The sequence below is a fragment of the Chinchilla lanigera genome, unplaced genomic scaffold (assembly GCF_000276665.1).
Source record: "Chinchilla lanigera isolate Chin_1 unplaced genomic scaffold, ChiLan1.0 scaffold00033, whole genome shotgun sequence".
NCBI classification, from domain to species: domain Eukaryota; kingdom Metazoa; phylum Chordata; class Mammalia; order Rodentia; family Chinchillidae; genus Chinchilla; species Chinchilla lanigera.
In genome coordinates, this window is record NW_004955434.1 from 347,897 (window position 1) to 355,272 (window position 7,376).

Below are 7,376 nucleotides of genomic sequence, written 5' to 3' on the forward strand. Positions count from 1 at the left end.
TGTTTATAGACCAATAGACATGTCACTAGGTAGTATGTGTGTGTATAGGTAGGTATGCATTCTGTACAATTTCCATTTCCACTAACAACACAGGGAAGTGTAGAATATTATATAATGAAAATAATTAAAGTATAAGGAGAGTAAGTTATTCCTTCAAGGGCACAAGCAGAGTGAGTGGTGAAGTGGCATTCTAACCCTGGTTGAAATGACTTCAAAAGGAGTACTCCTCACAAGATTTCAAAGAAGGCACTTTAAGAGCTCTTGCAACAGCTCTTAACACACACACACACACACACACACAAACACACACACATACACACACACACACACATACATGGATGTGTTCTGTCTGGATCAGCCAGCATAGCATTAAATTAGGTAAAGACAATGGGAAGACGGGAGTTTGGAGTCTCTCTCTCCTTTCATCAGAGCCCTGAACAGGAGCGGCCAGCTCACTGAGGATGACACAGTGTGTTCCCTTGCCCTTGTGTTTTCACTCCACCAACTAATTCATCCCCTCATTCATTCATGAGTTTGTTTATTCATTCATGCATTAACTCCACTTTGTTTCCACTCATTCTTTGCTCAATGTCTGATTGCTCTTTTCGTTGTCTCCTCCTTCATCAAACTTCCACACCCAGATGCCCTGAACGACTGTTCTTTCCCAGCCCTCTGAGTAACACAGACTCCAGGCCCACACCACCAACCCAAGACTCCAATCGCTGTGTGTTCTGTAACAGGACATTGGGACAAAACAGCTGAGAGTTAAATACTTGAATCCATTTCCTCATCAAAAGACTGGCTTTATTTCAATTGAAACCTTAAAGATGGGAAACTAGGCTGAGTTCAAATCCTGGTTTCAACAGTTCTCCTTATGTGATCCTGTTCAAGTTTAGTCCAAGGTTACCACTTGTAATGTGAAGGAAAAGATGGTACCCAGCCCCATAGTTAAAATGGTCCTATAGGAACCTGTAAAAAACACATAGAAAACATGGGACAACACATGCAATTCCTAATGGTGCTGGGGACATAGCAAAGGAGAAAACAAGATGTTCCATGGTCTTACTGAGCATCTGTAAGGGATAACACTAGAAGGAAACAGAAAGGAAAGTAGTTAAGAGTGGCTATAGAGTGACTGGGGTATTCTTGAAATGCAGGGAAGATGGTTATCTTTTCCTTCTATCCAGTGTAGTTTCATTGAATGAGGCCCTTGTAACCACAAACTTATTAGCAAGAGGAAAACATCTAAATGTGTTTAAGTTTTTCATGACATGATAAATGACCAAGAAACTCATTTAAAAGTGAGGACTTTTATGGCAGGTTTGGTAAAGAATGAAGAGTTGTGGTCAAATATGATTGGAGTGGTGGGAGCTGAGGTTAGACATGTACTTTCACATTCCTCTTGATGCCCCTTATCTTAAAGATGTCCCTTTCCTCCAGGGATAAGAAGAGCATTTCTCTTCAGAGAGTCTTATGACCTAAATGAAGAGACAAGGGCGGCAAAACCCAGGGATACCTTCTTGAAGCTGTCATTCCTCAAATTCCTTCAGCTTAAAACCTTTCATCTACCAAGGTGCCAAATTTTGTGATAATGTGTTGTGAAACAGAGTGATTGCTAATACATCTGCACCCTGTGGATGCCCCTTCAGACTTATTGGAAAGTCAGGTCTCTCCATGTATCCCCAAAACCAACAAGCTCCAGAGAAAAAAATTTTAAATCTCTATCAAAAAATAAAAGATTGCATCAGTCCTTCCTGTTGGTTCATTTTTTCCTGTATGAATAAGACCTACCAACAGCCTTGAATATATCTGCCTGGGTATATTTTGTTTTATGAATTTCTCACCAAACTCACTCTTTCATCTGAACTGTGAAGTTTTCAAAGAATATTTTCATTATGGGATGGGTCTGAGATCTTCAAAACTCCATACCCATCCTTTCTAGACATTAGAAGCTACATGTGGCCACAAATCGAGCTATGATGTTCTCAAGACCATCCCTTCAAGCGGCTGGAGAAAACGGCTTTCCCGGGTTTGCCACCATAGGTCCATAACAGTCAGCTTGAGCTCTTGCCCTCAAGGGACCCACTCCTGCCGAAAAAATCCCGTAAGCCCACTGTGACATCAGTCTCCAGAGTACAGACTGATATTTGGCACTTGTTCCCGTGGACTCCTTGCTGCCCAGCCAACCCCTATTGGTAGCCATTTGTGCAGCCTCCTAAACTAAGAATAAAATACCCCACAATCTCTTTCCTCTTTGCTTCCTTTATCAAGGCTCCATGACAAAGTTTTCAGCATTCAAGAGAGCTTCAGTGAGTCCTGAGGTCCCAGAAGCCAGTTTCCTGCACCGCTTGCCTGGGCTCACATTCCTCCCTAATCTCTACTAGGCAGTCCACGCCGATACCACCGCCTTCTACCCATGCTTGGCCTTCATTGCCACTGCACCAACAGTCTGTTTAATTTGAGTCCCACTCGAGAGGCAGCTCAGTCCATGTAGACCCCAGGGATACTGAGATTATTTTCCCATTTTGTGTGATTGTTCCTGTAGCTCAAGTTTCATATCCAAGTTCCTAAGAGATTATCATTCTTAGACTCAGGAGGATAGAAGCCTACGCATGCAAAGTGACAGTTCCCTTTTAATTCCATGGTTCTGGTTTGCAGCAACTGCCCCACAAGGCTTTCTGGACAGAGCAGGTCAGGAGGTGATTGTGAGGCAAAGCAAGGTGTGAATGGGCCAGCTGAGGAGAGCTTCCTTCCCCTCCAGCTCCAACAGAGAAGCAGTACCTCTGTTTACATATCGTGCTTTAACATCAGAGTTGTAGTTGAAAAGAGCTTATTCATAGGCAACTTTTAAAATTTATCTTATTTGGGGTTTTTTTGGTGTCAGGAATCGAACTCAGAACTTGCACTTGCCAGGCAGGCACTGTACTGCTGAGCTACATCCCCGGCTTGAAAAAGCGTTAAAAAATGATTCACTACTTCTGGCCGGGGCTTTCAATAGATCTCAAAGTTTCATAGTGACACGACTCAACACTATCTGTATCTTTTTCATATCAACTCCACCTCTCAAATCAAGGCCCATGAGTTTGACATCACTCTACATTTCTTAATTCAGTAGATGATTATTAAAAAACATACTCTGTACAAATGAATCTAAGCATGACAGGTCACCTCCAAGTCTTTTCCAAACAGGAAAAACATACAGATCTGCCCTCTTTTATTTGAATGTCTTAGTACTATTTTCTTTCCAGGGACCAAATTTAGGTCCCTAAGATACCTAAGAGCTATCTCCCAGGAGACTTGAAGGGCTCATGTCTGCCAGCACGTAACTGAGTCCCTGAGCTGTGCTCCACACATCATACTCTGAAAGCCCTCAGGGTCACTAGACTCAAACTGGTAACATCATTTGCTACATGCCACATAAGGAGATGTTTCTCACAAGGCTGACAGATTACAATGTTTTTAATTTTACAGACAATTTAAAAAAAAATAACAAAATAACGACATAGACAAAATGCAAAACAAAGCAAAAACAATAGAAATGATACAGGGTTTCAAAACAAAATGATAGGAATTAACAGTAGTTGTTACATTACATATTGTTATCTTCAGTGAAGTTGCTCAGATTACCAGATGTAAGAATGCAAGATTGATCAAACTACTAAAAAGAATAAAAAATAATGAAAAAAAAAACATTAGAAAAGATACAGAGCTTCACTCAACAAGATATACAATGTTTTTAAATTTCCTATTTTTTTCAAAGAAGGATAAGTCCCCTAGAAGAGGTATTAAACTCGGTCTTCTATCCCACCAAAATGAGATGGGATAGGGTGAGGATCAGAGCAGCAGTTTAACAGAACTAACAAGGTATCAAGAAGCACATGACCTCTTCCAGGCATCTGTCCACTCTCTCTGCACAGGCGCTCGCCGGCCCAAGTGCTGAGCCCTCAGTGTACCACTACAGTCCTCTCTGTCTCAAGTCACCATTGTGAAAGCAATGATTCTCCATTGGCCTGGGAAGGCAAACGTTGGAAGACATTTTTGGTTGCCATAACTGGATGTAAACTGCTTTGGCAGTGAGGAGAACACAATCAAGGAAGTTGGAAAACATCCTCAAATGCAGAGCACAGCCTCCAACAACAAAGAATTACTTGTCCAAGCTTCCACAAATGTCAAGATCCAGTCTCCATCACTGTGGGGCGCTGGCCAGGGCAAAACCACTCACATCGTGAGCTAGTGACAGGAAGGAAGTGACAGGAAGGGGGTGACAGGAAGAGACTGGAGTCCCACAGTCCCCACAGGCATGGGGCCTCAGTGACCTGAAGACCTCCTAGTAGGCCCCAGCTCTAGAGGTTACAGCACCTCCCACTGCCCCCAACTTGGGGACCAGGCCTTTAGCACGTGCAACTTTGGGGAGCACTTGTTCAAACCACGGCACTGGCATAGGTTTTTCCTGAGTTCCTATGGCTTAAAGGTGGAGTCTCCAAGAAGAATTCAGTTTTCATGAATCCCCTGCACAAGAATTTTATCAACTAAGATCAACTCAAATCACAAGAGAGGATTTCTGACTGTAAGACCACACACAGATTATCACCAATTGTGAGGTCTACTGTGACCAACTTCTACACACCTCTTTTACTTAAGACATATTTCATCTGCAAAACAAGACAACATTTATTCACCACACATTCCCTCTGCTTGCCTTCCCATAACTTATGTCATTGTCAATATGAGAAGTGCCCTTTCTGTTCTTCAAGATGCTTACAACATCTGCAATCATCTGAGCCTCTTCTTGTTTGCTAGGGATGCAGTAACAAAGTATCACAAATGGGTTGACTCAAATAGAAATTTATTATCTCACAGTTCTAGAGGCTAGAAATCCAAAATCAGAGAGTTGGTGAGGTTGGTTCCCTTGGGGCTGTGGAGGAGAATCTGTCCTAGTGTTCTAGCCCCTTGTCCTAACTTCTTGCAGTTTACTGGAATACTTTGTTCTCTTTGACTTGTAGGTGCAAGTCCTGATCTCTGCTTTCATGTAAGGACTCACTGAATCAGTGCCAAACCGAATCATTTCATCTTCACTAATTACATTTGCAAGGAGTTTACTCACCATTAAGGTCACATTCTGAATTATTGGAGATTAAGATTTCAGCGTATGAACTTGAGAATAAATACAACTCGACTCACAAAGGATGGGTAAACTGATTATTACAGTTTTGTAATTATAACACAGAGCAATAAGTTCAGTGAACAGAGGAGGGCTTCTTACCTCAGACTTGACACAGTGAAAAGAGACATAAGGGAAGATGTGGCAGTGAAGGTGACCCTCAGTCTGAGCCTGAAGACTCTGCCCAGCAGGACACCTGGTCCATACCACTTCCCTGAACTCTAGCCTGCTTTTTAATTTCTCTATAAACCTAATCAGCTTCTCTAACAACTGAAATGTAATATATCCATTTCCGTCTATACCTCTAAACATGCTTGGCCTACAACAGTCGTCATTTTTTCCTTTTCCCCTTATGTCTCAGGTTTCTAATAGAATGTCTGATTTTTACCTATCTGTAAATTATTTTCAGACTTACATTCTACAACCTATATTATACTACAGGTTGTTCCCTAGTAATGATGGTTCATTTTAAATTTTCTTTAGATTTAACAATAGTGTGAAACAATATGTCTTAAGTAGAAATTGTACTTAGAATTTTAAATTTTGACCTTTTCCATTGTGGACTTCTGTGGTAGGAAGCTCTCTTGCAATGGCTGTTTTGAGTAGTGAGCAGCAGCTCTCTGTCAGCCCCACACTCATAAGGGGAAGCCGCACATACTCTATAGTGTACTAGGTAGTTAAGCTGTGATACTTGATAGGTTAAGTGTATTGAATGCATTTCCCCTTTATGATGCATTTGTCAGGATGTACACCCCATGTAAGTAGAAGAGCATCCGTGCTTCATTCCCTGGAAAGGATAACTGTAATAGCCCCTGACTGTAATTCCTGCTGCACTCTTCCTCCCCATTCCAAGCAATCTTCAAATCAGCCACCGAAGTGCTCTCATTAGAGGGACGGTATGGGTGAACAGAGGAGGAACCTTGTTCAGAGCTACTCAGAGAAATTCAACTACAAACACAGAGCACTAACTGGAACCTCCAGGAACAAGATTAAAGACTACAGGGGTGCATAGTAAATGGAAAAGCTAACCCCACCCTTGTGACCTGAGGTCAGAGTGGTGTGGGGAATTAAGCAGCTTTGCACCATGGGACTGTACAGCCTGAGTCTATCCCCACCATGTGGGTCAGGGGCAGAAAGGCACCCTACAGCACCCCGCCACCTCACCAACTGTAATGTTTGATACATTGTGTTAACTTGAGGTTTAAAGTTTAACTAAGTGACTCAGCAGGGGCTAGGATTCTCCTTTGGCAAACATCCTCATCCTATGCAAGAGAAGGGCAAGGAGACGGTGTGAGTGGTACTCCCACCATGGGATGTGGGTCACGTGCTTACAATATAAGGAAGGAAAACAGACTTGTTCTTCCCTCCTTTTGTTCTTGTTGCTTTTCTATCTTCTGCTGCCTTAAGTGTTGACCCTGTGCCTAGCCATCCTGCCTGGAACCAGCTGATTATGGGCTGAAACCTCCACAAACTGTGAGCTAAATAAACATTTCCTCCTTTAATTTTTTTGCTTTAAAAAGAATAAAAAAGAACAAAATAACAACAACAAAGATTAAAACAAAGCAACACAAAAAGAATAAAAATGATATAGGATTTCAAAACAAAATGATAGGGATTAATAATTGTTGTTATATTACATACTGTCCTCATCAGTGAAGTTGTTCAGATTGTCAGATGTAAGAATGCAAGATTGATCAAACAGTAAAAAGAATTAAAAGTAATAATCAAAACTTTAGAAACAATGCAGAGCTTCACTAAACAAGATGGCAGGAATTCAAGTCAGGTATTTTGTCTCAGCCATGAGAGAAAAGTAACTAAGACACCAATAAAGTTGCAGATTACAGCAGAGAAAGGTGGCAACAGCAATGAACCTTGTAAAGCAAGGAGTGGAAGTTAGCAGTCTCCCCTCAGGAGAGGAGTAAGAAGTGGGACTGAGCAGCCTTGGACTGAAACAGCAAAGGCAGAGGACCATGCTGCATCCCACCCCACCTTGCAACTAATGACCTGAGAAGACAGAGACTTGCCAGTGAAAGAGGAACACAGAAGCTCAGCAAGGACCAGCAGGAGCCAGCAGTGCATGGGACTAGGAACAGCCCCCTGTCTCTGCCTGAAAGCAGCACGGCAAGGGGGAGAGAGATGCTGAGAGAAACAGAGTAAGGAAATAGACCACAAAGGGACATACAGGAAGTACCAGGAGAAGACTTAAACCCCAGGC

At 42.2% G+C, this 7,376-nt stretch overlaps 1 long non-coding RNA gene across 1 annotated transcript in view; it reads left to right on the plus strand.

Annotated features, from left to right (window-relative positions):
* Positions 1–1,750, plus strand: part of LOC102018759 — a 6,422-nt gene extending 4,672 nt beyond the window's left edge. Inside the window, exon 2 of the long non-coding RNA XR_261606.1 lies at positions 1,441–1,750. This is a non-coding gene — a long non-coding RNA (uncharacterized LOC102018759). The remainder of the gene's footprint in view (positions 1–1,440) is intronic.
* Positions 1,751–7,376: the final 5,626 nt, after the last annotated feature.